We start from the raw sequence: 19,043 nt of genomic DNA, 5'->3' as shown, positions 1-19,043 counted from the left end.
GCTTATTAGATGCTGTCTGCATGTGTTGCTGTACCATTTTTGTTCAAGTAGCAGGTTTGCACAGCAATATTGATGCTTGTTTTGCTAAACCTGTGTGTTGTGTTTTGTGTGTTAGTCTGAAGTTAGCACCTTTTTTTTTTTTAATGACAAAGTTAGCGCCTTGTCAGTTAACGTTTTTTTTTTCCTTTTAATCAAGACTTGAAGGATACAGGGTCTGTTTTTTGAAGACCATTTTGCAGTAGTTCTGCCAAACTGCCTATGTTGTATGTTTGCAGTTGCGTGCCTGAAACTCATTCGCGTTTCAAATATATGCTGATAACGCAAAGCATAAAAACATGACCGAGCGACAGGTCCTCCCTCCTAAAATTTGGGTGACTTGTAAATCAAGGTATCAATGTCACATGTTCGTGGGCCGCTAAAGAATGGACGACGGGCGGCAAATGGACACCCTGCCTGCCCTAAGCAGCCTTCCAAGAGGCCTCCTGGCTTTTGACCGTCAGGCCTACGAACGGTCTCACTTTTGTGTGATACACGCGTGCCGCCATTCTTTCTTTTGTGGTGAGCAATAACACTTGTGGCATCCAGAGGGTTCACCCCACTTTTAAGTGCATGTTTGCCTTTGCCAGGGGGGTGCTTGATCTCCCTCAGCCGGCATCGACTCACGGCGAGAGTGACCACTTTGTGTACAGCTGCGCCGTGTTTGGCCAGTAATGGAAAACCAGGAAGCCTTTGAAACACAAGCAAAGGTGCTTCGTGAAGAGGTTGAGAGTTGACTCATAGTCGAGGGGATAAAGTTTCCTCTTTGGACGAACCAGGGCAGGTCAGGAAGATGGAATGGAGATTCTTTTCCTGCTGCACTCGCGCAGCTGTGGGATGCAACTCCCAATATATGGCCCAGTTTTGTCTTGGGATCCTCTTACATGACAACTACCTTGCACAAACATTTAGTTGTTTATCCATTGTCAAAGTCACTCATGGTGTTGTGGTACACTGGCCGGACTTGGGTGAGGGCAGCGTGGCATTGGTTCTCATTCAGTGACATTGTGCATGTGACTGGTTGTTTGTCTCTATACGTGCCCTGTGACTGACTGGCGACCAGTTCAGGGTGTAGTCCGCCTTCCGCCTGAAGTCAGCTGGGATAGGCTGCAGCAACTCCCCGCAACCCTCTTTAGGATAAACGGTGAAAATGAAAATGAAAGGATGGATGGATGGCTGGACGGATACATTGTCAAAACAATCTTTGATCTCACCAACCTGGGAAAAACGAATGAAAATGTTGTAATGTACATGCCGGGCCAGTAGGTGGTGATAGCCTTAAATAACTTTCCTCAATGTACGCTCTCATTCTCGTGTTTTTTTTTTTTTTTTTAAATAAACAACTCGATCATTAAATTAATAAGAAATACAGACAAGACAATGTTTGATGTGGGTAAAAAAATGTTTTCTATTCTTTTTTAGAAAGGAATATAATGAGGATTGTAATGGGCCCACAAAACTTTTTAACGAGAGTAAAGTGCACCGAGTGGTACAGAACATGTATGGAAGAGTTCTTGTAGAATTGTCTGAAATTTTTTTTTGGTGCCTTTAGTGTCGTATCACGTTGTGCCACAGTGTGCTGGCTACACTGAGCTCTAGTAGAAGATATACAGCATCAGAGAAGAAGATAAACAACTATGATTTAAAAATCCTGTTCTTAATTTTTTAGAAAAGCAGTAGATTAACAAAACAAAATTAACTAATACATCGCAACAGAATTACCAAGACAAAATTAGCCAAGAAGATAACAGCAAGTAGTGGAAGAGGCAGAGAAGAGGCTCCAGTAATATCTGTTGTTCCCACAGAACAGCAAAAATAGACGCTTGCAAGTACTGTCGTGTGTTCTTTTTGAATGTTTTGCTTCTCCACATTTAAGTAGCAGTAAATCTATATGAACGTAACATCTATGTTAGCCCATTTGTGGCGTTTTACACAATATGTTAGCATTAAGCTAACAGACTTTGGTTGGAATTATATGGTTTAGTTGAACATTTTGGTGTCTAAATGTACAATGTTTGATTCTCTTTTATACGTCGGACTTACAGTAAACCTAAATTGACAAGTAAGCAGCTCACATGTGGAGAACTGTGCAAGAGAGACACTCTCGTTTTTTTTTTTTTTTTTTCAAGTTTAGTCTCCTCAGTGATATTCTATGATAGTTTCACATTTGTTGCGAGTAAGAGATTGGGAACAACCACTCAGGGATGATTATTGAATGTGTTACATGTGTTTAAAATATGTTTTTTTTTAGTTCCATATTTTGTACAGGATTACAATAAAACGGTGTCCTAATTAGAGTGCTTTTTTGTTCACCCTGTTCGTTTTTTACGGGGGTGATTGCTCTAAATGTTGCTAATGGGCCACAAAAGACAAGTGCTGAGTGAAAGCGTTTAAAAAAAATATGCTTTCAAAGCAGGTCCTGTTTGTTAACAAGCTGCTTGTTAATGTTGGCGCTTTTATTGTGGTGGTCGCATGTGTAATTAAGCTGCTTTATTTGTCATAAAATGACAAATAAAAAATCAATGTGTGGCACATCAAATAGTGACTCATGTGGCGGTGTTTTGACATCATTCCGATCTTTATGGCTTGTCTTGTTTGCGGTTGACTTGAGATTGTTAAAAAAAACAAGCAAGCAAACACCAAGGTGCCTTTAGTTGTATTTTCTGGGGGTTGCAATGTTTGCACAATGCAAAAACGCTTAGTTCACCGTTGACTTCGGGGTGGTCTCGCCTGTGGTGCTTCTTGTTGGCAAACGTTCTAATTGGGGGGTGGCTGACTATTACCTGCAGCACAGCAGCTCATGTAACATGATGTGATCCGCTCATAGTTCCATCATATTAGGGGATTTACTTCTGGGGCAAGTCGCTGGTATAATACCGGGGCGGCACTTTGAAATGGGCGGGAAATCCCAGTCAAACTGTTTTTTTGCAAAGCCACACTGATAATCTCTTTGCCCAGATATTGGCCACAACTCCCACAGATGTGGATTCATGCACGCGAGGAGCAAGAGGAGCAAACAATGGCGCCTGAGTGGCCCCGGCATGATCCAATTAGAATGCCCGCAATGAAGATTTTTACAACAATTCAATGATATTTTTAAGGCCAAAAAAAAGGTTATTTTTATTCATATCACACTTGTCCTGTCCATGCATTGCTCTCTATAGACAGGCACCCTGCTGCCTTTAACCCTTTCAGGGACAGCGGTTACTACAATGGACAGCTTGTCATGTTATCAGGTTACAGGGTGCATGAAAGGGTTAAATGTAACCTGGACATCAAATCCTTGATGGCAGAGAATTATCCCCAGTGTTTTTTTTTTTTTGGTCGTTTTTTTTTTTTTAATCATTTGTTAGCATTAAGCTAATTGGACTTTAGTAAGGCAAAGCTATTTGGCTGTTTAACATTTAGCAACGTGTAATTCTCTTTGTTTCATGAATAGATTGACAGTATGCTTCAACCAGGAGTGATTTGAAGCCCTTTTTGCACCATCAGCCAAATTGCTGCTTGTTATGAAATGTGTTGAGTTCACTGCCATATTCCAGCGCTAGATACCGGGGCGGCACTTTGAAATGGGCGGGAAATCCCAGTCAAACTGTTTTTTTGCAAAGCCACACTGATAATCTCTTTGCCCAGATATTGGCCACAACTCCCACAGATGTGGATTCATGCACGCGAGGAGCAAGAGGAGCAAACAATGGCGCCTGAGTGGCCCCGGCATGATCCAATTAGAATGCCCGCAATGAAGATTTTTACAACAATTCAATGATATTTTTAAGGCCAAAAAAAAGGTTATTTTTATTCATATCACACTTGTCCTGTCCATGCATTGCTCTCTATAGACAGGCACCCTGCTGCCTTTAACCCTTTCAGGGACAGCGGTTACTACAATGGACAGCTTGTCATGTTATCAGGTTACAGGGTGCATGAAAGGGTTAAATGTAACCTGGACATCAAATCCTTGATGGCAGAGAATTATCCCCAGTGTTTTTTTTTTTTTGGTCGTTTTTTTTTTTTTAATCATTTGTTAGCATTAAGCTAATTGGACTTTAGTAAGGCAAAGCTATTTGGCTGTTTAACATTTAGCAACGTGTAATTCTCTTTGTTTCATGAATAGATTGACAGTATGCTTCAACCAGGAGTGATTTGAAGCCCTTTTTGCACCATCAGCCAAATTGCTGCTTGTTATGAAATGTGTTGAGTTCACTGCCATATTCCAGCGCTAGAATCTCAAACTTTTAATGGCAAGTCAGTGCACAAAAATAAATTAGAAATCACACGAACAACAGCTCATATCTGAAATACTTTTAAATATCTCACTTTATATTTTCATCAAAATATAGCTTTTGTCATTAAGAACATAGGACTCCATCCCTGTTGAAATAAACCTTTTATTCGAACCCCTTTGCCCAATCTTTTTTTTCATTCACGGATTTCAGAATTCGGCAATACGCCTCGATCACTACACAGATTTTAATTGGCCCAAAAACTCATGTAGAGAGAAATCAGCGAACATTTTTTTTTTCATCATGTTTGTTTTATTGGCACGCCGCTCCTCATATGTATGTCATTATTTTGCCGACCCCCATTGCTCCAACTGGCGGACCACCAGGGGTGCGGAGACCCCCGTTTGACAAGCCCTGATGTGGTGGTGGCATGGCCCCCCAATCATATCTATGGAGATGAGGCATCATGTTGATGACTGTGTATCTATGCTAATATGGGGATCAGTCGGCTGGGAAAGTCATCTGGCTTGTGCCACCTCTTTATCTTATCAGCCGACACGCCTCAGTGCTGCCTGGCCCGTCGCATACCTGGCATGCTGTGCACATGAAAAGAACACGCCACTTCCTCCGACCCCTCATCTCTGCATGTGACATTTGTCTCTTGAAGCTGTGGAGTTATCATTTTTTTAAGAATGCATTTAACATGGAAACGATTTAAGGAAAGACAAACTGTTACTGTATATGCCAGTCATACGAGGCCATGTGTGACTGGAAAATTTGACGCACTGAACCTTGGCCAAAGTTTTAGTTAAATTCCATTTTTGGTGGTTAAATAGGTCATGTTGATCAATATTTTGAGAAAATATGACAACTGAACAGGGACTGAGTCATAATAGTCTTTTTTTTGCGGCTTTTAATTGTGCTATTCTGCGATGTCTTATACATGCTTAAAAAAAGATGCAAAATGCCATGGACCAGCTAACGAATAGCCCTGGTGTTGCAATGTTATTATAAACCTTGAAGTAATAGATATTTGAAAGCAAATGGTGGCGCAACAGATGAAGACAGACGATATAACAGATAACTCACAGGAATATAGACTTGATCCTCGCAGTGTTAATTGAGTTGAAGAAAAAATGTGTCGAGCACTGCTTAAGAAAGTATATTTCTGGATGTATGAGTCATTTTGGGCAATTTTTGCCAAATGTAAAAAAAATCTTGATCTATAATCGATTCTGCCACACTTCCAGTCCTCTACTGTCACTCTCCAATTCAACAAACTAAGATGAACCATATTGGCCATGAAAAGAACCATTTTGGCATCAACCGTTTGTGTTCGATGCAGAAGTGGTATTTTAAAGCATTATAAACAGAAACATACCATGACTGCAGCCCTCCACTGTTGATTTTCATCATGAAACTGACAACAGTCGCCATGTAAAACAAACAAACAAACTTGCAGAACGACCAGTATTCTTGTTTTTAGTCAAAAATAACATCATGAAGCAATCTCTTTCATCTCATAAATGTCAAAACTACCATCTGACCATCTTCGGGCCAGTCTACAGCTTACTACAATAGATTAGATGGAGTCACCCCTTTACCACAACAAGTCATATCTCTAAAAGTTCTGTCTTTTTGGCCAAAAAGGGGCGAGTCCAGACAGTGAATCCTGACTTAGTGAGCCCCACCTCCCATCCGGCATTCCCCCTTTTAGGCTCTTTGTCTTCACTCTGCTCCCCGCCATGATTATTTCTTATCATGTATTTATTTGTTTAATCCGCCCCTCCCCCTACCACACTTGGCGGCCCTCTCCTGATGCATGAGCTGCCTGTCTGGCAGAGAAACCCCCCCACCCCCAACCACCACCACCTCCGCACCCCAATACCGGCCCCTCGACCCCCACCAACATACTGCCCCAACTGCCCCAGCGCTCGCAGAGGCCTCGATCGACCCCTCACACCTTCCCCCACTTGCATGAGGCCAACGCTATGGCTTGCCTCTACTCACACTATAAATAATGGATGCATTAGCATGCATGAATATTTTTCTTTTTGGGGGGGGGGACGTGTGTGTGTGTGTGTGTGTGTGTGTGTGTGTGTGTGTGTGTGTGTGTGTGTGCGCGCACGCCTTAATTCATTATTAATCCCCTTCAAGGCAAAATGGGCTGCTGCCCTTGCTGAGCTGATGGGCCTCGGCTAAAACCTGCACCATCTCCCAAAATTTAATGCCCCCCCCCCAAAAAAAACCCTCCGCCTCTTTATCAGCTCTTAAGTACTTGCAATCTCCTCTGCGATATACATCTGGAAGGGCAGGGTATTCTGAATTTATTTCTTTATTTTGATGGGGGAGAGGGGGGTTGTGATGCTTTTTTTTCTCCATCAAGCAGATGACCATCACCCAAAAAGTGATACAAAATGGGCAACAATAAAAGGAACACCTGCACCATTGAATGCTGGGTTGTCAAATTCTGGATTCCTCAGAAGCCAGGTATTCACTTCATCATATTACACTGATTGTTACATACAGTGGTGTGTGCGATTGGCTGGCGGCCAGTTCAGGGTCAGCTGGGATACGCTCCTGCACACCAGCGACCCTAGTGCGGAAAAGCAATCCAGAGTTTGGATGATAGGGAGCACTCTGTAATATGCTGGACGGTGGACATTGGGCTGTCATTACCAAATTTTTTTAGGATTTATTCGCCTGACGATTATTGCATCCCCACCTCAGATGTTTTTCTGGGAAAATGTCCAACAGTGATAAACATACCTCTACAAATAACACTTCGGGATCTGTTGTCACACATCGACACATGATCGCATTTGGAAACAGTCTCCAAATGCCTACTTTATAGCTGTCAACTCTACATGATCTGCAAGTCAAGATCGTCTTGCACTTCCTTACAAACATACTTTGCGTGCGCCGATCTGCTGCATGGACTCCAATGAGAGAGTCTGTTAGGCTGTTTAGACTGCGCACCTCACATGTACTGTAGTTTTAAAGGGAATTAGAGGAGCTGCTTTGATTGGCTGGGAATCAAGTGAGCTGTGTTCACTCCTGCAACGGCGCAAACGCCCATTTGTATCGTGTGTGTGTGTGTGTGTGTGTGTGTGTGTGTGTGTGTGTGTGTGTGTGTGTGTGTGTGTTTGTTTGCTGAGATAAATTAGTTTGAGTGACTTTTAGTTTGAGACATTGAATGTGCTTGTGAAGATTAAGACACAATCTTCTTCTTCTTCTTCACCTTTCGGCACGTCCCTATTCAGGGGTCGCCACAGCGAGTCAGTAATTTCCATCCGCCCCTGTAAACCGTCCTACCAACTCGCATGGTCGTCTTGGCAAAAGTTTTACGCCGGATGCCATTCCTGACGCAACCCTCCCCATTTCTCCGGGCTTGGGACCGGCACTGGGGTACAGTGCACCCCCAGGGGAGGGCACTGCCCCCCAGCGGCTGGGTTGAAGATTAAGACACAATGTTTGTGTATATTTTATATACCGTATGCGTGTGATCTGACGCCCCTGCACCCTACACACACCCTCAGCACACACATATCCACACATGCCCGCACACATAGGCCCCAAGCTCCCTTTCCATCCACTAGGTCGCACTGCGTGCCTCGCAGCCTTACCTCAAATGCTGCAACCCATCTCGCTCAGCCCACCACTAGCAGGCCTTTAAAGCAGAGAGACAACCAATCAGAAACTACTACATGACACACACATCCCCACATACACACACGCAGAATGTCATATCCTGAGTAGACACACCATTGGTTCCTTTCTGCAAGCCTTGCTCACGCTTGCATAACACAAATTCGACTCATCAGGGGTGTCTCTAGGTTTCATGGATGCAGGGGTGTGGGGAGGGTGCATAAATGGAGAGAGAAAAAAAGCAATACAATGCTGTGTAAACAATTTAGAGTCACCATTAGACTTGAGGAGTTACATCAGTCTGTACACAAACACAGGGAATATGTTTACAAAATGAACCCCCCCTCCCCCCCAGAAAATATGTATTTCTTGTATACTGCATACACAAAACTGTATTCAAACAAATATCACCATGTGACCGGAGCCTCTTCTTGTGCCTGCCTCTCCAGGATACATTGAAACACATTTAATTATTAACTGATCAACATAGAGACAAATGACAGGTTTTTTTTTTTTTTTGTTGTTTATTTTGCTCAACCATGATTGGTTATTACCTGAGCCCTGAGCGACCGTGATGTCATTTTCAGTCGACAGCAAGTGACAAGATGGCCGCCCGCTGAGATGGTTGAAAACAAATTGAATTTGCTGCTTAACTCATATTCCACAAACACAATATGAATGCCGTGTTTAGACATACTTTGGGGTTGACTTCATGTTTTAAAAGATTTAAAAATATTTGCAAAATGCTACAAGTGATGGTCTTTATATACATATATGTATAAGCGACTGCAAAGGTTTTTCACACTGAACTCGTCCTCCCTTGTGTCAAAATCCTGCCGTCCATCAGGCAGCGGGGGTCCGACCCGACACATGGTGGACCCGTCTTTCTGGAATGTTCTTCAACCCGATGTTTTGGTTTGGCGCTCTTCAGTAAATTGCCGGGCCTTGTCGTGAGAGCGAGCGGGAGACGGCACACTGTGCTGATGAACTTTTCGCAACCTTTCGAATTCCTTCTTCGATGCAGGAAATTGAAATATTGTGTGCGCTAGTGGCATGCTGATGGTCATCTATCACCGAGTTCTGAGCGGGATGCGAGAGGAAACCTCGTGAACTGATGGGGGTGGGTTCAAAGGTAAAAGAGCAGAAGCCAGTGAGAGGGAACACTTTCCATCAAGAGTCACTGAGACACTTGATTAGGGACACCAGTGATTCCCAATCTCGGTGATGTGGGAAATGATCCAATGACAACAGCAAATTTTAATCAGAGATGGCTTCATGTGTTCCAGAATGTATTGATGACGCTGAGGTAAAATATTCAGTCAGGTTGGCTGTTTATGACGTGGCCAGCTCAGGGTAAGGAGTTAAGAGTTCGTCTCCATACTCATTGCGACTGTATTCTTATTTAAATGTATTTATTTATTTATTTTTTTTACACAAATGAACATTTCTTGACACTGTTCAAGAGTCCAGTGAATGAAGTATAATAAACTCTGCCGTTGTCCATAGCTGTACATTTTCGGACTCTTTTATACGCTGCTTTGCTTTAAATATTGAAAGACATGCTAACAATCCACCAATAACCAACGTCGTTGTTTTATTTATTTTTTTTCCCATTATTTGTTTGATTTCAAGCTTAGAGTACTTAGCATCAAGATTCATGCGCCTCTCTCGATTAGGGGTTCTTGAACTTTTTGGGTGAGAGGGGGCCCCCTTTTTTTTTTTTTTTTTTTTTACTGTAAAGCAGTTTGTGTCACATTTTATGTACGAAAAGCATTATCCAAATAAAATCGGATTGATTGATTTGATTGAACAAATTCATATTTTTTTCCAACGAAAAAGTTGGAATGATACAAGCGTAAAGTTGTCACAAATTCGAATCTTTACAAGCTGTTTACTGTCCCTCTTGTGTTTTTTTGAAGCAACCACATAGATTAGCCTTAGGTAGTAAGTCCATTTAGCTTAATGCTAACAGCAATGCTAAAGAATGGCATGTTGCTGCAGCGCTCTAAGCCTTGAAGCAACTGATATTTGAACACAAACAGTGGAGCAACACATGTAGGCGGACAATATAAAAATAATCACAGGCATATATTCCTGATCTTCTGTAAAAACTTCAGATATTACATTCCTTCATGTTTTTATAGAGTATGATCTTAAAAAGTGCATTTTTTTGTTTTGTTTTGGGGGTTTTTTTTGGGTAGGGGGGGCTGGAACAAGTTAATCCATTCAATTTAATGGACAAAGGTGATTTGAGCATCACCACTGCACCGAGCGTCAGTCAAATATGTTCAAAGTGATGCTTCCGCTATCCACAAGTGAATAATCATGACCAGGAATTGCAAGTCGCAGGCGCATGACGGAGGTGGAATGGGGGTGGGAGTTGGGATGATGTGAATGCGAGTGTTATATAAAACGTATAGTGCACAGTTGGAACCAGCCCGATGATCCTTTTCTTTCATTTTCAGGGTTTTATAATCTCTTCTCCTCTTCGCCACATCCCTCTCCTTCCTCTGCCGTGAACTTTTGACCTCCGGATGCCAGCTTCCCATGACATCCCCGGGCACCATCCTCACAGGAAGTGACATCAACGCGACTTAAAAAGTAAAAAAAAAAAAAAAAAAAAAACAGTCACAGGATGGCAAGTGTCGGATGTCCAGCTCTGGATTGTTGTTGTTGTTTTGGATGGCGGATGAAGGATGACGCTGAGTGGAGCAGCCGGACGGACGCGTGCGCTGGAGGCTGAGTGAGTCGCTGACTGGATGCTTTCTTTTCTTCTTTTTCCGATCCATTCATGCAACTTCCCATATGAGACAGTTTGCGCATCTCATGTCAGTCGTGACGGGAACCCGCGTGGGGGATAACGATTTTGTCTTTCGCATTGATGAGGGAGAGCATCCTTGTTTTGATTGTGAGTGGAGGAGGAGGATGAGGAGGAGGGATACTGATGAATGATCCGCGCGCGCGTTTTGTTTGAACATTCTCCTCCGTCTGGTCCTCAGAGCATCCGAGTTGCATGACAGTCTGACGTGCGTCTCGCCATGCATGTGGATGGCGTCTTTTCATTCGCCAGCCGTGTGCTTGTGCCTCCTCTTCCTCACCGGGGAGGAAGAGACAGTCAGACCCTGACGTGCACCCAGACAGAAAGTGCTGCAGTCACGTGATGTCTGCACTCTCACGTTAGGCTGTCTGCAGCCTGCGAGGCACGCAGTGCCTTCACTTACACTACTCGCTCGAAAATATGCATTAGAAAATATGGAAGGCTCAAGAATCATGTCAGGCTACAAAATGGTGGAGAATGTACAGTATGTTACAGTTTTGGAATGCTTTGGTAACTTGAAAATTAATCCACAGTTTACCGTTTATTTGATTTAGCAAAAAATGCAAAAAGTTACATACAAATGTGGCTAAGACCCTCCATAACTTCCACTAACAACCCAGGCTAAACTGAGCTTCTGCCCCAACGTCCAAAGATGTTAGTGTCTCAGTCGAGACGTATCACTTCAACATACAGTGTCCTCTCACTTGTGATACGTTCCATGATCCCCATGATATGTGAATTTACGCAAAGTTTAGAATTTTTTTTTCTAAATTTACGTTAAGCTAACCCCACCACGTCCCACCCATCTAAACACTTGTTACACTCAATAAATGTAACTTGTAAAATTCAAAGTGAAAAGCAAATCCTCTCTCTGCAATGACTCTGCAATTCTTCTGACTTCCGTACTTCCGGCCTAAGTTCCTTTTCTTTGTCTTCCATTTAGAAGACAAAGTAGAAGAAATTCATCTTGGCAACTAGCGTTTGCTTTCCACAACAAGGATTTACAGCACCAGAAGCAGTATTGATCCGCCAGTATTGAACCTTTTGGCTACAATGCAACACGTGAATCTGGTTAAGGTAAGCCATTTTAAACTAAAAAGAAAACTTTAACATTGTTACATTTTTGGGTCATTGTCACTGCCTATGTTGCACACAGTCCTCCAATGGAGCGTGTTCGCCAGTTAGGACGGGAACTGTAATGAAAATGAAAAAAAAAGTTTTAATTACCGTTCTGCCCTCAGTTCATTCTTTTTATTTTTTGACAACCTCTGATCATTCACTTGCAATTTCTGCTGACGTACTGTGAGCTCCTTTTGGAGGGATGTGAAAGAATCACTGAATGAAATGTTCAATACTATTGCGATTGTAACAGTTTTTTTAAAAATCCAATACAGTACTTTGTCAAATATAGTTCAATTGTATTTAACTTTGAAGTAGAATACAGTCTCGTTTAATGTTTTGGAACTGTTTATTTTCAAACATTTATTTACATACAATTATTATTTATTTATTTTTTTAAAGATGCACATGGGGTTGCTTTTATTGTATTTCTCAGTCCAAGTCCGCGTGGTTATGGTTATGTAATATTGAGCCCACAAGAGAATCCAGTCATGCTGTAATGAAATTGTCAAAACACAGATCGTCCAATCAAATTGCTATGATGTCATCCCGTTTTCTGCAAATTTGCATATCTATCCTCCTATGCTGTGCGACCGCTTAACCATGCTGTTATGCTCTGGTTCAAATTGACCCATTTCAAACTTCCTGTTATGTTTCAGGTCAAATTGACCACTTAAAAACATATAAACAGTTATAAATTTAGTTTTTTTTGGGGGGATAAGTTTAAATTATTCATCATTTTCCCGTTTTTGTTTAAAAAAGTAAGTAAAGTAAAAGTACATAAAATAGTGTTATTTAGTGATGAACATTGCTGCTCACAAACAAACACAACAGGAGGTTTTTGTTTTTTTTTAATGGGTTTAAAAATGTAAAATAAAAATTGGGATACAACTTCTTATGCAGGCCTTATTTCTTGATACTGGCTTTATTTCTTTATTAAATAAAATAATTCGTAAATGGAATTTGCATTGTATTTTTCATGATTAAACCCATTTTTGGAGATTGAAATAAATCATTCGTTGGCCATACTCCATAAAATATATCGACCTGACAGTGACGCAACAGGTTAAAAGTGAAATGGCAGAACTGGCTAATTTTCCTGGCAAATATGATACCCTCATTGCCAACTGTATTTCATGTCAAACATACACAATACAAGTGATAAGCGTTCATTCTTGACAGGGTGGTTAATTGTCCGTGTTAAACCTAATTCATTTCTTAATTCATTTCTGAGCAATTTCAGTTTTGTGGTACAAAGGGTTGTCTTAATTGCATCAGCTGCCTCAAATAATAGAAGGCCATATATAAATAGACATGCACCTCTGAATGAAACCTATACTCAAAAGTTTTAACAGCCTCTTTAGAGTAAATAAAACAGTTGCCTCCAGTGGATCCCATAAGCCCAAAATGGAAAGAACTTTGGAGGAACCTCAGCACCTGCTGTTCTGCAGCACTTGGGCCTCACTGGAGAGGTCATATTTAACTGCTCATAATTATTATTTATGGCCTTACAGAGGCATGGCTCCCACTTTCACACTGGTGCCGTCATATTGCTGGCTCACACGGCTAATGCCAAGGGGCTAATTTGCGCCTCGTAAGACTGCATTGAAAATACAGCATTATCTATCTAGTTATCTGGCTAGCTCGATAGCTAGCCAGATAGCTATCTAGCTAACTACACAACCTTGCCTACTGCTAGCTTGATGCTAACACACAATACAAAGCACCGTCGCTAACGAGCTTTTGTTCTATTAGTGGGAAGTTTGAACTTGTAACCTTTCTAAACAAAGGCTATTTGAACACCACATGGTACATGTAAGTATACGTTTTAAGTCAACAAATGTAGAATAATTTGAATGTTTTAAACAAACTTCCCAATGATAACAGTGATTTCCCCCACAAAGTAAAAACAAAAACTCAGTTTTTATTTTTTGAAAAAATACTATCACTAGGAAGTTTGTTTAAAAGAAAAAAAAAATATTCTCCAACCGTTGATGACTTAAAAACTATTCTGTGTGCCACTGGCATTGACTGTTTACCAAAATCAAAGAAAAACATTTGCATAATAATTTGAAACATGGTGCATACAAAAGTGACTTTACTGAATCAAGTAGGTACCCAACATGCAAGTTGTGAATGGGCGCCAGTCAACATTGTTGCTTCCATCCATTACCGCAGTGTGAAATAATGCATGAAGCACACACACACACACACACACACACACACACACACACACACACACACACACACACACACACACGCGCGCATGTGTTCGTCTGTAGGTGTGGCACATTTGTGTGTGCATGTGTATGTGGTCAAGTTGCATGATTCTGGTTGCGTGCGTATAACTCACACTGCTGTTGCCCGCCCGGCCGTCCGCACTGATTGCTTCATTATCCGAGCCTTGCGTGTAGACGCCAGCGCCTAATCTCCCCGGGTGAATGGGTCAGCCCGCGACAGTGGAAATCACAGCTCAGCTTTTAGTTACTCGCTCAGTCATATCGGGCTTGAGGAGGCGAGGAAACCGCGCACGAGTTAGGCCTGAAGAGCAAGAGGCCATTTAGGGACTAATTAGGCAGACGGGACTGACGGAGCCGGGCCATATATTCTCTGTGGTGACAGAGAGCGGACGGGGGGTCTATTGGCACTCGACAGGTGCAAAAGGGGAGCGGGCGTCAGGGCCTGGCGGTGGAATGGAAACCAGAGATGAGGTCGTGCCAAATCATGGCTGCATTCTACGGGGTCACATGCTCGCCGCTAGCCTCTTCCTGCCTCCCGTGCGCATGCTACTGTGCATGTGCGTTTGTGGGGTCAGAGGATCAGCGTGTTTAGAGCGGCAGTGGTCATCTGTCATAGCGCGTCTAGCTCACGCTGCAACAAAGAAGACTTTTTTTTGCGTGTCTGCTACTATTATACAGCCCCCCAGTGAGGCGCTTTGATCATTGGGGTGTAAAAGCAGCGCTGAAGCAATGCCGCCGTGATGGGTTGTGACATATTTGATGCTAAAAGTTGTCACATTGATTCTTCTGTGCAATTACATGCAGGAATAATCCACTAGCCATTGTAGCGTCCGTTATGGGAGGAGAACTGGCCACTGTGTGATGTTTTTTTCCACGCTCCGTACTTCCTGGCTGGTCTGCTTGAACTCAATAATCCTGGTTACAGCCATTACAAATCCTGCTGTCTTGACGTGAGACCCCAGACAGGAGACAGGATCTGAAACTGGTTTTCATTTAGCATTCCTCTGGGCTTTATGGGCAGGTGTTTAACATTACAGACAGGATCTTTATTGGCCTACTTTAAAGGCAACTTTTTGTTGTTTTTTTTTGCTTACCTCTCAATTACGGACAAACACACAATGCGCGCACAACGGATGCAAAGTACGTATGGGCTTACTCATTAAAAGGACTACACATGGTGCATGTAGGGACAAGTCTTAAGCTGGCAGTATGGATGCTCGCTGGAGTGCAGGGGTCCACATCGTCTGAATGAGACGATGACCCATGACCATCTGTATGCGTGCCCCTGCCCTTCCCCTGCCCTCCCTAGGCCAACACCCATCATGTCAGGTCAGTGGTCATGTAGGGTGGCTGTGGCCTGTCATTTTCTAACCTGATCGTGGTCAGCACTGTGAGATGTAAATATTAAACTCTGCTTTGGTCCACAGATACACAGCTATGTCTATATTTTAATGCCCTATAAAATAAATTCAGACATGTTTCCAAATACCGTATTGGCCCGAATATAAGACGGCCCTGATTATAAGACGACCCCCCCCCTCTTTTTCAAGACTCAAGTTTGAAAAAAGACTTTTTGAACACCAAATTAATTTTTATACAGAAAATAATTACAGTACATCTGAAACAAATGATTATAACAATATATTTGAGAGAAAAAGCATGTTGTTTTGCCTCATTCAAATCTCAATATCTGAACATTTAAATATGTAAACTAAAATGCAATCACATTCATAAATGAATGGCTTCTGGTTTTCGAAATGTAAATTACATCATAACTTCTCCTCAGCTGCTGGTTAACCTGGCCGATCTTCGACCCACTTTTCTCCAGATTGTCACTACGTTTCTCCATTTTCTGTTATCTCTTCTATTATTTTCTTCTCTTTTCTTTCTTACCGCTATTTTTTATTTTTCTTCTTCGTGCTACCGCTATTTTTATTTTTATTCTTCGTGACAGGGGTTCGCTTTGGCCTGGGGAGTCAATTTCAGCATTCGCTTCAATGGTATCTGGCGCCATCTAGCGTCGTGAATGGGTATAATGTCTAGATCCCGAATATAAGACGACCCCCACTTTTTCAGTCTTATTTCAATGCAAAAAACACCGTCTTATATTCGGGCCAATACGGTACTATATATGTGTTTGAAGGTATACATGTGCAAAGGCTGAGAACTAAATAGTACTCACTTGTGGCGATACAGGGTTAAGCTGGCATGGCCGCTTTAGAGCGCATCGTTGTTGGCCGTGAGTGCACACACGTCACGGAGAGAAGGCGCAAGAGCAAGGGATAAAAAAAAAAAAAAAAAAAAAAAAACAAGTCTCAGTTACAGCCAGCATGTGGACGGGGGTTTTCCTGCTTGCGTGGCAGCTTCAGAGTGCCTCATTGTCTCAGCGACCTGGTGGAAGATATTCCCTCCATTGTAGGCTTTAAGTGGATTTGTTTTCACAGCTCAAACATGTAGTAACATGAAGGTGCAAGACAGATGTTCGAAAAAATAGCATCCACTTTTCCAGGTTGCGGTAGTGTTATTGGATTGACATTTGAGTGGGGAGTGGTTTCAGCGCATTCAGTTGACACGCACACAGCGTAATAGAAAGGCTTGATTTTTTTTTTTTCAAAAATTATTTGAACTTTTAAAATACCTGAACCGAACTGATTGGTAGACTAGTCGACAAGTTGACTTCATTCCTCTGCATCGACGTTTGAAGCTTGAGCGCAAAAATAAAAACAGTTGTGGGTGTGAATAGCGATTAGCGTCACTAGCTAGCATCAGACTGGTGGCAAGGAACAAGGGCAGTGGCGCAAAGTGAGGCGTTTTTGTCGCCAAAAAGTTATATCTCGTAGCCAAGAAAGCAAAATGTGTGATAATGACAACCCAGAGGCAGTCTTGAAATCTTCGTTGTACGTATAACTATTTGCCACATCCACTCAATTTTTCCTCCTTACCCACAGGTGTTGCTCTGTCATTGAGATTTTTTTTTCAAGGAAAAATATGTCATCCTTTTGGGGTACAATCTGGCAGTGTAACTCCAAACACAAAGAGTTGTTGTCATCATTTTCAGTTACAGTAAGTGGTCAATCATTTTTTGTCGCTTGGAAGTATCCTTGCGCCTCTTGTTTACAAACATCATGAAATAGTCTGTCAAAGCAAGAAGCACATCATTTCTCCCTGATCGTATGTGGGGTGTCTCATAAATTGCTTAAAATGTTAAAAATGTGAATGTGTCTACCCGCCTCCCACAGCCCCCCCCAGGTTCTTCAAATAGCCCTTTTCAAACGCAAAATGTAATTTGCTTTCGGTTGTCCAGGCCCAAAAGCGTTGAAAATTTTCTATTTTAAAAAAATAACTTCCCTTGTAGAGACATGGCTTCATCCGGGTTCACAACCACATTGCTGGCGGTTACAGCAGGCGGCCAGCAGGCCAAAACACAGAGCCCGAAAAGAAGGCGTGACCAAAAGTGATGAGGTTTTGGGCATGCTTAGAAGACGGGCAGCTCTTCCGACTGACTGACCGACCGCCCGACCGTTTCCTCTCTCGCACTTGTGTCAGAGCGATGAGAGGTGAAGGTGTTTGTAAATTTAACTTTTCTAATCCCGGATTTAGAAGGATCCACTCGAGTCCAACAATGCAGAATTGATGTGCGGGTCAGCACGGCTCGAACTCCTCTCCGGCCTAAATCCTCCCAGGTCAGCGTTGTACATAAATCATGCCGCTACAGCGCATCCTTCTCATGTTTTTTTTTTTTTAACCATTTTTGAGAATCAAGCCAAAAAGAAGAGGATTTGCGGTATTGAGCACGGTAGTCAGATTAAGACGTTGCCGTTGTGGCAGTTAAACACATTCTTTGTTTTGTGAAGGCCATTATTCCTGCCTCTTAATCACCCCCTTCCACTTTTATAACCTCCCCAAGTCTTGGTGTGTGGCTGGGCAGCGTGGTGGTGGTGGTGGTGGTGGGGGGCGGAACCACATGTGAGCAAACGACAAGGAAATAACATGCTGCCAGCGCTGCCTCTTCAATAAACGGAGCACCACAAACGATGCACAAGGTCCGTGCGCACACTGTAACCTTGAGGACCACAAATGTTGCACAGATCTTTTTACTGCTACTTTTTAGAAATACACCGGAGTATTTTTTTTTTGTATAATGATACGTGATATGATCTCATTCAAACGCATTGAAGAGCAAAACTGAGAATCAACGGCCGACTGCGTTCCTCACGTCACGTCAGAGGTTGAGGCAAAACTCACCGTCACTTATGCAGCACCAGCTACCTTGAAACGAGGTTTGACTGGCTCCTACTGACGCGGCGAAACATTTCGCGGAATTGTTCCAAAGTCTGTAATCATCGCCTCCGTGGGAGCGAATCAGTTACATTTCTGACAAGTATCGTTCTTCGGGAGGGAGAAGCCATGCTAACTGCTAAGCTAACCTAAGATGGAAACATAAGATTGACACGACTAACGCGTTGAACACACAAATTAAACGCTTGGATGATGAAATCCACTTTTCACAGACGTCTTAAAGCAGAGAAAATCCAACTTTGAACAGCAATAAGTGTGCCACATAAAATGATGCGTTATGCCAGAATATATAATGTAATATAATATGAGTTTAAACACCTCTGGTAAACAGTATATCATTGCGCTACTAAATCTGATTTAATCTTCATGGGGGGGTCATTCATGAATGGTTTGTGATTTATTTATTTAATTTTTTAAAACCCGAGACACCTGGGAGCCCAGATGCCAAATTGTCAGCGCCGTAGGTGACACGCAGTCACACCGGGGCTAATGGCTTCATTTACGCAGGTCACGGCCAAGCAAATTGTTGGTGTGATGGGGTGGGGGGGTTTAGGTGGGAGAGGGACTGGGTGACTAGGCACCCACTGCTTGTTTACTCTGCGCTGGATGCCCAACAACCCCCCCCCCCCCCCCCCCCCCCACCCTCTCGAGACACAATTT

General features: G+C 42.6%; 1 long non-coding RNA gene across 1 annotated transcript in view; it reads left to right on the top strand.

Moving 5' to 3' along the window:
- LOC109511937 (uncharacterized) overlaps nucleotides 1-19,043 on the top strand; it is a 204,860-nt gene that overhangs the window by 12,336 nt on the left and 173,481 nt on the right. Inside the window, exon 3 of the long non-coding RNA XR_002167416.1 lies at nucleotides 10,373-10,650. This is a non-coding gene — a long non-coding RNA (uncharacterized LOC109511937). The remainder of the gene's footprint in view (nucleotides 1-10,372; nucleotides 10,651-19,043) is intronic.

Source organism: Hippocampus comes, unplaced genomic scaffold, assembly GCF_001891065.2.
Source record: "Hippocampus comes isolate QL1 unplaced genomic scaffold, H_comes_QL1_v1.1 scaffold381, whole genome shotgun sequence".
NCBI lineage: Eukaryota > Metazoa > Chordata > Actinopteri > Syngnathiformes > Syngnathidae > Hippocampus > Hippocampus comes.
Note: the sequence above shows the minus strand (reverse complement) of the source record. Positions and strands in the feature narration are given on the sequence as shown.